Source organism: Montipora foliosa, unplaced genomic scaffold (genome assembly GCF_036669935.1).
Source record: "Montipora foliosa isolate CH-2021 unplaced genomic scaffold, ASM3666993v2 scaffold_403, whole genome shotgun sequence".
Classification (NCBI taxonomy): Eukaryota; Metazoa; Cnidaria; class Anthozoa; order Scleractinia; family Acroporidae; genus Montipora; species Montipora foliosa.
Genome location: NW_027179705.1, coordinates 222,501 through 235,000, shown reverse-complemented (window position 1 = coordinate 235,000; position 12,500 = coordinate 222,501). Strand labels below are relative to the sequence as shown.

General features: G+C 39.7%; 1 protein-coding gene across 2 annotated transcripts in view; it reads left to right on the top strand.

The window, feature by feature from the left end:
• LOC137988038 (uncharacterized) overlaps positions 1-12,500 on the top strand; it is a 140,145-nt gene that overhangs the window by 5,709 nt on the left and 121,936 nt on the right. The window lies entirely within an intron of this gene.

The window sequence follows — 12,500 nt, the reverse complement described above, 5'->3', positions numbered from 1 at the left end:
GCTTATTTACATGTACCAATTTTATTTCTTTTACTGAAGGTAAAAGCATAAGAACAAATTTAAGCATTTTCAAAGCTCTCGATCGCAGTTACCGAACAAAAGGAGTGTCAACAGTTGTGATCAGGTTTGGCTGTTGAACTAGACTAAGTACGAGAACAATTTGCGTTGAAAGTCCGTTAAATGGAAAATGCAAGAACGAAAATTTAAAGAAGCATCATGGCTCCGGGGTGGAAGCGGAATAATGAATAACGGCATAAAAAAGAAACTGAATAAAGAATATCTAGCATTCGAACATACGCAATAAAGAATTTTACGGTTGCCATTAAAGAATAGCGAATATGGAAAGATAAATATCGAACAAAATTTCAATAATAAATAGTGAATAACTTCGGAAAAAATGGAAGGAATAATGAATAAATGAGATCCAGTTTTATTCTGCATCCACCCTGTGATTATGGCAGCTTTCCTTGCAGTTGAAGCAATTTTTTGTAAACCAAGGCGGTGCCCACACCATGTATATTGGAATTGCCTGACGAGAAAGCTCGTCCAAATAAAAAAGAATCCTGATAAACAAATTTCATGATTTTTTAAACGAATAAAAGTTCGATTTACGTCAGACTAGGATCAGACTATTGAAAGAGAACAACCAGATGCATGTAATAGACTAAAGCAAAGCAATCTAATTCGGAAACCTCGCACGCTTAAAGGAGACCAAAAAACGAGTTGAAGATGATGGAAAAAATATTTAAGACCCCTCCTGTTTCAAGAGAAAATTTATCCCACACAAGCAGGCTGTGTAAGCTAAGGTATAGGAAAAGAGCCTTCTAGGCCTTTTCCCGATTTTGGTTGACAAATGGCTACTCTCCAATCGCTTTTACCTCGAAAGACAATAATGAGCTTGCAGTGCACTTGTTTGAATTTTGTCCTTCGCGACCACGTTCCTCTAAAAAGCCACGATTCCTATCTTTAGGCTCGGTGATTTTGTAGGATTCATAAGAAATCCTACCCTGGGTGCCAGAGCTTTTATTTTTCTTTCGCGAGGAGCGGTTAAATAGCGAAAGGAGAGGCGAAAACCCCAACTGCGCGGAGCTTGGTTCCAGGCTAGTCGAGGCCCAGGATTACAGTGACTAACACAATGAAGAGTTACCGACTTAGAAAGCATTGACCGGTCGTGAACCTAGTATTTCTTCTCAAAGTTTTATGTTGCTTAGCATATAAGCTCTAATTATATATATTACATAACTTTTCGGGTGCATGTGTATTTTTGCCAGTACAAGACGAGTCTGGTTTGTTTTGTTTAGTTTTGTCGGGCATCGACAAATACGAGTTTACAGAGGCGGACTCAAAAGCCAGCCCAGTTACTTTAGCCACTATGTACCAAATTTTGAGCACGAGACATTCTAGGAGTCCCCACGTAAATATGAAGATGGTTCTTTAATGTACATAAAGATTGTAAAAGTTGATCACAGCTAGGCGTGCAGTGTGGTCTCGGGTAAAACTTTCTAGGTGCGCAAGGTGTTCCGGGGAAGATACTTCGACCACGACATGAGACGAAGGAGAATTTGAAGAGGTCAGGAAAATGGGCCGTGTGTTTCTTCTTTTGAATATTTATAAAGTTAAACAAAAACAAAAAGCTTTAAAATACAAATTTAAATCAAAGTCATGAAATATTCTACCTAATAGTTGATTACTCAGGTACAAAATCGACAGACTAGGTAAACCATAGTTAATAGATGTAGGCTGGTTATGAAACTCGACAAGTTTCTTTGTTTCATGTTTTTGTTCGCTTTTTTGGCCTTGACCCTGCACAAAACCCGACAAAAACACGCTTTTTTCGGCAGGATAACCAATCAAAAGCTTCGACTAATTTATTCGAAATTAACTTGCGAACCAGAAACAAAAGATTGTGCAGGGTCACGGTCGGTTCAACATCTAATTGCGACTGTATTGTTCCTGCTTTTGAAATTCCCAGGGTTTCATAACCAGTCCCTAGATTAACTATGATGTCACTAGCTGAAACCATAGTTAATAAAGGGGACTGGTTTTGAAGCTCTGCAAACATCAAAGGAGCAAACAAAGATGCCAAGATTTAGGTTGGAATGTCCCACGACCGTGAACAATCTTTTGTTTTGCGCTCATACACTATACATGAATTACGTAACCACAACGTTAGTAGACGGAGTAAACAACGATTGTGTTTTGTGCACGGTCAAGGCCAAAAAAAGAGAACAAAAACCTACAACAAAACCATTTCCTTCTATTAGTCAGGCGGATATGTGCATATTTGAGGGAAATCCTGCACTTTGTGAAGAAATCACCAAATTTTGCACATAGGTAGCTAAGGATACACTGAAAACCCTCTGATATGGAGCCACCGCTAAAAATCATGTGAAGGTCATTTTAGGGGTTGTTTCGCATGGAAACGAGGCTAAAATCATAAAATATCTATTTCGCCTGCGATGTGAATATTAATACCTTTGGATACACTAGTATTCCTTGCTTTTTGGTATTATAACTTCACTTGCTAACCCATCTCCATGTTCCTTTTACCTGTGATCACCTATGATCTTGTAAATTCTGAATTACCTTGACCTTGACCTTCAGTCTCCGTTAGAGTTTTTCATGTGCTTGTACAGTACATACAAAAAAATTTCTTTTCCATTACTTTTGGTGAAGTACTTCACGTAACTTAAAAATGGACATTAATGGAGAAGTCGAAACTCATAAAGAGATGCTGAATTAATTATAGGCAATTTGGAGAACTGTAGTCTTAGTATATATAGACCTATTAGGCAGGCGCGTAGCGTCCTATACGCAAATACGCACGTGCGTACTTGAAGTGACCAGAAAGTTTTGAAAATTTAAGCAATTGCTTCTATTTTTAATTTTTACTTGTACGCAACCAAGATTTCCTTATGGAAAGACCACTTTGATTAAATTCTAAAAACTAAAACAAAAGCTATACCATGTTCTCACCTAGTTTTGCATTGTACTTTTTTTTACACTAAGCAATGCAATGTTGTTTGGTCAGCGTGCAACAAAAAGGCGAAGTTGCAAAGGAGCGACGTTCCAAGAACGTTATTGACAAAGGAGCGACGTTCCAAGAACGTTCTTGACAAAGGAGCGACGTTCTGAGAACGTTGTTGACAATTCCAGTCAAGCTACAATCCTAGACAAAACTGTTGGGAAGGTTAGCACTTTTGAAGCCTTTATTGCTTCTCTCCCCTCCCCCCTCCTTCGATGTTGTGCAAAACTGAATGGTTTCAGTGGAAAATTGTTGATTTACCTTCCAACATTGAATAGGGGGGAGGGGGGCTACATAAGAGAAAGTGAAACTATTTCTTTTGAGCTTTAACAGAAACAGGTTGAAATACAGCTCTGGTGTGGTTCATTTACATAACCTTCCCAACTACTTTTGTCTATGATTGTCTGAAAATTCTGGGCGTGGTCTTAAATTGGAAAGACGACTTTTTTCTTAGCGTTTACAGTGCCTTTGAAAAACAAACACAATTAGCGCTTGCTTTAACATTTAACTGCTTTTTGCCATGTTATCGTGAATTTTAGGCGTTGATCTGGTTAAAAATAAGGCAAGTTTGCAACTTCATACATGTGTTAGGACGTCCTGTTGCATAACTGTCTCAATGGTATTAAATTGTAGAGCAAATAACATGATGAAAATTCCTTCGTAAATGAACAGAAAGGGGAGGGAACTAAATGATAGTTAATTAAAGCCAAAAAGATGGTCTTAATAAGTCAAACGAGTTCACGGACTAAACTCTTACAATGGCGGACGTCAGTTGCACTTTGCCAAGTTGAGAGCAGCGCCTTTCAAAAACGTCATGTGTGCATTTCAAACAGAGTCACATTAAATAAGTAAATTAACAGTGATTACTTTTTTTTGCACCAGTAGCGTGAGTAGGATGTCCTGTCAATCATTGACCTATTTTGGGAACAGTAAACATGTATGTGAACATTACTCCTTGACATTACTCCATAAGAAAATGCGAAATATATGCCCAATGAATGTGATATTTTGCAACAATAACGTAGTTATATGTAAAGCATACTGGCATACGTACACTGTATTTCTGATTATGGACAAAAGTTATTGTATCTACGTATTTTCAACATTACTCCATTGAAACCATGTATACACAAAGGTTAATTAGATGCATTATTTCAGTTTAAGCTCTCTTTATGGAGTAATGTTGCAGTTTACCTAAAATAAAGCTGAAATGACCGTGAAAAGTCCTACTACTATTTCCTTTGAAACCCTTTACACTCCAGTTTCAATAATTTATCTGTAGCTGTGCTGTAAAGGCATTATTTTAGGCTTCGAAAATGGAGTAATGTTGGGAGTGATGTCGGGAGTAATGTAAGTGCTCTCGCACTGCTCGCACCATTTCTTGCTAAATCGATCGAAATAAAACAGTTTTTGGCATTCTTCCAACGTCCTCCAAAAAGAAAGCTATCTTTTAACGAATATGAAACATCAAACAACAAAAATGTATTTTTTATGGCACTTATGGCATTCTTAGTAAACACTTCCCCAACAGAACGGATTTTGGAGTAACGTTGTGAAGCGTCACGCAAGTCTGAAATCCAAATCATAAAACGATGATTTTAACCAAATTTCAGTATTGTGAGATTTTATTTATGCATTGGAAAGTACATTATAAGTACGTGTCCAGAATAACAAATGGAAGCCACATGTCAAATACTACGAGAGTTATAAGCGTTCAAAGCAGATTTCCTACTCTCATACAATCCTAGACAAAACTGTTGGGAAGGTTAGCACTTTTGAAGCCTTTATTGCTTCTCTCCCCTCCCCCCTCCTTCAATGTTGTGCAAAACTGAATGGTTTCAGTGGAAGGAATAGGGGGGAGGGGGGCTACATAAGAGAAAGTGAAACTATTTCTTTTGAGCTTTAACATAAGCAGGTTGAAATACAGCTCTGGTGTGGTTCATTTACATAATCTTCCCAACTACTTTTGTCTATGATTGTAGCACAACCAAAAGAATGTTTTGTTTGCGCCAAGGTTGCTCCAAATAAGGGCAAGACGCTTTGTTCTTTGCTTGTATTCACACAACTATTTCGAACAAGAAATAAAGAACGCAGTATTTTTCGCTTAGTTTACTTAGGTTTCTAGATCATATGTACTTGTGCGTACTTGAAAAAATGACCACGCTACGCGCCTGCCTATGTGCAACTTCTCAATGGTGAATTTACAGTACAGAAGACTGCTAAAGTGTTTTCTTCCATCGCCATTGACCAAGCACATGAACAGAATAATGCTATGGTGAAGGGTGACGGGGGAGCTGTTTGGCTGACAGAAAATCCTGCCGCTCTACAGCGCTGGATGATTTCTGGTCCAGACGTTGCAGGGTTGATAACAGAATTTGAAGCTTCCTCAGACACAGACGAGGGAATGAAACCTGGGTCTACAAAGCATCACGAAGAGGAAAAAAGCACCCAGATATCTTTCGCTAAGGATGTGAAGTCTTTAATCTCGGTCATTGATGTCATGGGAAACCCGTTCACTGATGAAAGTGGAGATCTCGTTCTTGACACGAAAGATCTAGGCGATGCTTCTGTACTTAAAAGGGCAGAAGAGGTCGAAACACTTCGACGGGAGCAGTTCGAAACATTTGTCAAGGAGAGATTAAGTGAAAAAAAAGCAAAGAACATGCATGATTCTACTAAGAAGAATAAGCTTCCATTGTTCAGAAGTCCTCGCCAGAAAGAACCATCCAAACACAAGCAGCAAATCTCATCTTTAAAGAGTGACTGTGCACTCTTCTCACGGCTGTGTATCTCTTGTCAAACTAGAGAGGAAGACTTGGACCATATTTTTGAACATAAAAACCAAAGTTGTCCACCATCAATATCACAAAGTGGAAAGCTTCGTCTTCCAGGAAAGAAATCCGACCTGACAGACTGCATTCAATCACTGTCGCAGCCTCGATCCAGTGCCCCGACACCAATAGATGTAGCTATAATTGATGGTGCAGCAGCTATTAACATGCTGAAACCAACAAATACAGTAAAAACATTTCAAGAGTGCAGACATCATATGGGACAGGAACCCATGACCAGGAGCCTTCAACTCCCATACTGGGCCTACGTCATGGCATTTTTACAGACCGATCTATTTTTAGACTACCTTCGCCGAAAAGAACAAAGGCAGTTCCGGTTCGCTGACCCTATGACGTCAGGTTAGTTTCTTGTAATTGGTCATCAGGCTCTTGCGGGAGTCTCATTTGCGGGAAATTCAATCTAAAAATATATCGGTCTGTGAAAACGCCGTGTCACGAACGCAATGGAGTTGTAGGCTCCGGGTCATCGGTTCCTGTATGGGACGAGTACGTATCAAACAGTTTAAAAGCAACGACCAGAAGAAAGGGGACGTGGTATTCGTGGGCGTGTTCAGTCTTTGACAACTGTGCCAAAAAACTGGAAGGAATTCCTGCGTGTAGATGCAAGCAAGAAGGACTATTAGGTTTTTTAGTAGAGCAGATTCCCCCTGTAGATTTCGGCGATGGCAAGCACGTCATTACTACAAAAGGAGAACAGGTTCTTTGTAGTCCACTGCGGTTTGACACTTCTAGCCTTACTCCATGTAACCACGAGGAAGCAGACACAAGAATTATGGTTCATGCAGCAGATGAGTGGAAAGCAGGACACATGAGCATCCTCATCCGTACTGTTGACAATGATGTCGTTATCACCTGCATATTGGCATAACCCAGAATCTGAACATCAATGAGTTGTGGATTGCCTTTGGCACTGGTACTAGTTTGAGATATCTAGCTGTTCATGACATTGCATCTCTTGTTGGTCCTGAAAAGCCAAGGTCGCTACCCGTATTTCACGCCTTTACTGGTTGTGATACTGTTTCTTGTTTCTCTGGGAAAGGGAAGAAGATTGCATGGATCACGTGGATGGCCTGTGAAGAAGCAACCTCTGCTTTCCTGAAATTGCCTAACAACCCAGATGATGTGAGTAAAGAATGCTTGAGAAAGCTAGAACGATTCGTTGTTCTTCTGTATGACCGCATTAGTGCCAGAATGACGAGGCACACAAGCAGCTGTGTGCACAGAAGGGAAAGTCTATTGAATCTATACCCCCCAACTCAAGCTGCTCTTATCCAGCATACCAGGCTGGACATTGCTGGGGTCAAGCAATTGTTCCAGTGATGAACTTGCCATGTCCAAGTCAATGGAGATGGATGACGACTGATGCTGGCTGAAAGCCCCTCTGGACGACATTACCAGCCGGATCATCATCTTGTGATGCACTTGTTAAATGTCGCTGCAAGAAAGGTTGCAGGTCTAACTGCTCATGCATCAGAGTGGCTCTTAGGTGCACTGCACTATGTGGCTGTGGTGAAGACTGTGTAATAGATTGCTTACGCTACTCAAGGTAGGCAGAATAACTGATTAACCAAAACTTGACCTAATGCTCCCAAGAGTCGTACCGCAGCTTCATTGTACTGAAAAATTCAAGATGACCGCTATTGTTGCAGCCTGCAGTTACTATCACAAGTCATTCATACACCCCTCCCCTCAATCCCTGTGCCAAACGTACCACGCACCTTTTAAAAATTTATTTGGAAACAATGTTGCTGAGGTGTGGGGTATTTAATATAGTAGGGAGAGAAGACGCTGGTTAACTGCAGATGGCCCCCTCTTTTCGAGGTCACGTGATCTGCTTTTAAATACTGAGACTTTCTTACAAAAACTCGTATTTTTTCTGTAAGTGTTTTAATTGCTCACACTAAAGAAAACACTTCCTAACTAGTTTCGTTGTCTTATGATCATTGACAGGTGTTACATGTGAAGCAAACCTAGTCAGAAGAAAAGCAGTATAGTTGTGAAAGTCAAGGTCATAACGAAAATTGCCTTGTCGTGCGTAAAAAATAAAAGCTTAAAGTTTCCTGTGTTGAATTGTTAGGTGATGATATCATGACAACAAATATAAGTAATAACAATGTAATTTGGAACATTTTGAATTAACATAATAGGCCAGAATTGCTATCTTGTAAGTCTAGCCTCGCTTTCATGCAAAATGGCCCCTTAAATGGCCTAGACCTAATTGCTGTCAATGGCTCTATATCAAAATCTCTTTAGGTTTCCATAAACAACCTCTGAGCAAAATTTGATGCTTTCTTCACAAAGTGCAGCATTTTTCACATATCCGCCAGACTATATTAACTATGCTGAAACAGATGTCACTGTGATAAAGACCAAACCATCCGAGATTTTTGCAAAAAAAAATACAAAAATGAAGGGGGGGGGGGGGTGGGGGGTTGATGAGAAATTGTCTTCTATCCAAAAAATTTCTAGGACCCTTACTTCCTGCATTAAACATTTTCAGGTTTGAAGAGAAAGATTAGACGAAACCTGTTTCAAAGGGGATTGAATATTGCTACATATGGGCAGCCATACTCGAGAGTCTGAGTTTGAAGATTCGAAAATTCTAGCCCACTTTTGTTCCGAACAGATATTTACCAAAATTACTCCTTGGGCGCCCCTGTTATTTGTTCATTGTCAATCTCGGTCCAATAAATCCCCATAAAACAGGATATAAATAGTTGGCAAAAGCCATAATCACTCCGAAAAGATACGTATATTAGCGGTTGTCATCATGCAGGCATAAGAGAGGAAAAATGCGACGGTCAAAAAAATCAGCATTCGTAATCATGTAATTGTAATTGTGGCAGTCTTTACCGCTCAATCCTTGCTATTTTGGCCATTTTGGGACGTTTCCTACTGAGGCAGTTCATTTAAACGAATATGACTAGAAATGTCAAGACTTGGATTGCACTCTCAAGTGCTTATAAACACTTATATTGTCAATTACATGTAGCACTTTTTCGGCTTCTTTGATCTTGTAAATACAGCTAAACAGTGTTTCAAAATTTATGCCTGATTTAAAGTTTTGCCCACACTAATGGGATACCCTTACTTATGAATCCTCTTTAAAACTTCGATGACTGTGAAGTGTTCTCATAATTCCCATTGGTTGCACTCGAATACAAATACGCTCATTACTCTCTCTTGAAATGTGCTATTACGCAAGAGTTTGTCATCGCGTTCAATAATAACTGTAGATAAGGGAGCCATACGCCGACACGGAGTTCGTTATATCAATATTCAGGCATGGCTACGAGACTTTGTGGGCATATTTCACGGCTCAGTTATGTTTTCTTTTTCTCACAAGTCTCAAAATAATATTCACATTTAACCATAAAACCTCGCAGCCATGTGTGAATATTGATTTCTCGAACGCATTTCTACGAAGCCATTTCAGTGTAAGAGCTACGCAGAACTGCTAGTGTTGCGGGGTATTCCGCATTAAGCCCACTTCTTCGGACATATTTAGGCCGGATTGGACGATGGGGGTTTGTATTTAGGCGGGCCTTATTTAATTCCGTCTCGTTAAGATGTCAGGATATTTTAGTCAAACTTCAAAACACCAAAGACTTTTTTGCATCAATGAAGACCAAAACATAATGCTGTAGTTTGCTTACCAATAACCATCAAAGAGCAGTGAAGCTATTCTTTGTTGTTTGTGGCCAACGGGAAGGAGAGGATGGAAATAGATTTAACTTGAAAAAAAACTAGCCAGTTTTTTCAAGTTTGGAGACGATGTCTTCAGAAAGTCGCCAAAAATTAAAGAAGAGTAGCTCTGTATCATAAGTACATTTCATATCTTCTCAGTGGGTTGTCAGGAATGTTGAACGTGTGAGCAAATTTATAGCATGCATGAGTAAATTTAGCATGCATGACAGTGCCCCTTTAACAATTTTTATAACGAGTCTAAATGGCTCCTATCCTCGTTACTCCTTACCACAATAATAGAAGTTGCTAATAGCAAGTCAAGTGCTTCGAGAGTACGCGTGAAAAGAAAGAAATGAAAGTAATTCTGAACAGTGATGCATTACGACTTCTTCCAACATTCCTACATTCTAATTTGATATTGAGTCAGACTGTCTCCGAATCATGATTTTCATGCCATATTACCATTGACGATCCAGCAAAGTAAACTCAGCAGTCGCAAATGAAGCTAACCTTTAAAAGTGGTCGCCTGAGATGCCCCAGGATTAATTGACTCCTAACTAAGTCTTTGTGTATATGTTACGTGCACATTTTATGTAAAACATTCCCCGTGACGGTGTACTGTTTGATTTTGTAGATGCCATTATAGTAAATAAGCAGAAATGTATGGCCTCGGTTGTTTCAGTGATGGATAGCGCTGGCCACCGGATAAATCACTATTCAGACTGAGAGGATCAACGCTATCAAAGCGTATCAAAGACGAGGCAAAATGAATGAATTCTTAATTACGAATTTTTGGTAATATCGAAGGAAAAAATGATCACTAAATCCTGACTGGTTAAAAGTTCCTTAGCAGCAAATCGTTATCGTTGAGATTTGTAGCCGATTGCCCTTAGTTGGATTGATTGTCATTTATCGTAGCGTGGAACAGACTTCTTACAAAAACGACTGGATACGATTTCGTAAATGCTATTTTGCTCTTTTAGCGGTAACAAACAAGAAATAGCATGTGCCTACGAGGGCCCTTTGTGCTATAAACAAGTAATCAAGTGTGCCCTCAAGGGTAACTAAGGACATTAGCTCCTCAAGGGGAGCCTCTATCTTCACTAATTCCTTGAGTCAACCCTTTCCCGAGTAACTTTATTTTTAATATCAGGTTTTCCCCAAGAAAAGTAACATATTTCCTTGACGCTGACAGACCTTTGTTTTGATCGGCTTTTACAACGGTAGACGTGCTGAATCGCCCAAGGGAGGTGTTCTATAAATAAATCTACTCAGGAAGGGTTGACTCCTGAGCCAAGTATGGGAGCTAGATAGAGGTTCCCCTTGATGAGCTCCTGCTAAGGATTGTGATTCTTTCCAAATTTCATGAAAACTGTGAAAATACACGTAAAACTTATCCTTGACACAAAACACGTACCAATTATATATCTTCTCTAGTCGATAGCAAGCGCTATTCGCCCTTTCAACAAACAAGGCGAGGGAGATAAGCGGGTTTCGATGCACCAAACCTAGAAGGAAAATTTTCCCATGTTGTCACATGTCCTACCGACTGTGGGAACTGACGATGTTAAAAACGTAATCTCTCCTAGTACTCGTACATGTCCATTGCCGTGACTTTAACATCATCAGTTCCCACGGCCTGCTCCCGTCACACTTTGTAGCTCAGTCGGTAGAGCAGCGGTGATCTAACCCGAAGGTCGTGGGTTCATTTCCCACCCTGGTCAGCGTTTTTCTGTCCTTGTGTGGGCCCATTTCAGTCAGTAGGGCTAACGCTCACATGGTTCATATGAGAGGGATACTTAGCACTTTACATTACACTCTAATTAGTTAAGTCTGTTTAAATATAAGTGCTACACGGCCGACGTTTGCAAAAACGTAATCCCTCCTTGTACTCCTATATGAGCTAAAAACCGAGATTGAGTCAACCAATCAGAGCACGAGTGATGCATTATCGGAGATTGGAATTTTAATAATAAGAGACAACCTCTATCTATTTTTTCCTAGATAGAACGGTATCGAATCCTGCAATCAGATTGGTTCTTCGCGCGGTCCGGATTTTCTTATTTCTGCCCACGGGCACGGTAACTCTCGGAAAGTTTTTGCCCTTTACCTTAAATTTTCATTTTTTGACACCGAATACCGTTTACATACAGAAGTTACTTTTTATTAGACAAGAGGTTTGGAAATAGAATCCAAATAAAAATATTTCTCTGTGAAACGTTCATTTTGGAAGTCGCTTTAATACTACATTCGATATCAAGTGCGATGCGAGTCAAGAGGGAAAAAATAAATAAGTTATTTACCAGCTAAGGTTCGGTCCGTATAGCGAAAAACGGTGACCTCGGTCTTGAAAAAGCTGCCCTCGGCCTGCAGTATATAGGCCTGCCGTATATATGCATCTCAATTAGTAGTTGATATCACTATCTAAGACGCCTACACTTCTCGTAAGTTAGGGTTAGTAAGTTAAAAAACTTTTCAAAAATTGCTCCGCAAATAAGACATAAAAAGGGTAACGTATGGGCTCCCAATCACCTGTATCCACTTTTCTATAAACATTAAGGGCTTACCAAGTTGGTAAATGCACCTTATTTCCGCATTAACTCGTTCATAAGGAAGTGTCTTTTAAGATTAAATGATTGAAAAACGCTTATATCATCAAAGATATTGTTAACTTAAATGAACAAAAAAGCTCTTAATTACCTGCTTTCCCAAGGCACCTTGCCTGTAGACAAGAATTTAAAAATCTGTTTCCTGTTTAGCTGCGCATGGAGACGTCAAAAGACCGAAGTCGGCTCTCAAAAGTGAAAACAGTGACCCTTCGACAACAGTGTACACAAGAACAAAAGTAGTGCAATTGGATCCATTTTGTTGGTTGGTTTAAATATTGCCGCCCAAACCGTGCATTAAGATTGGATTCGCAAGTTAGACCGAAACAA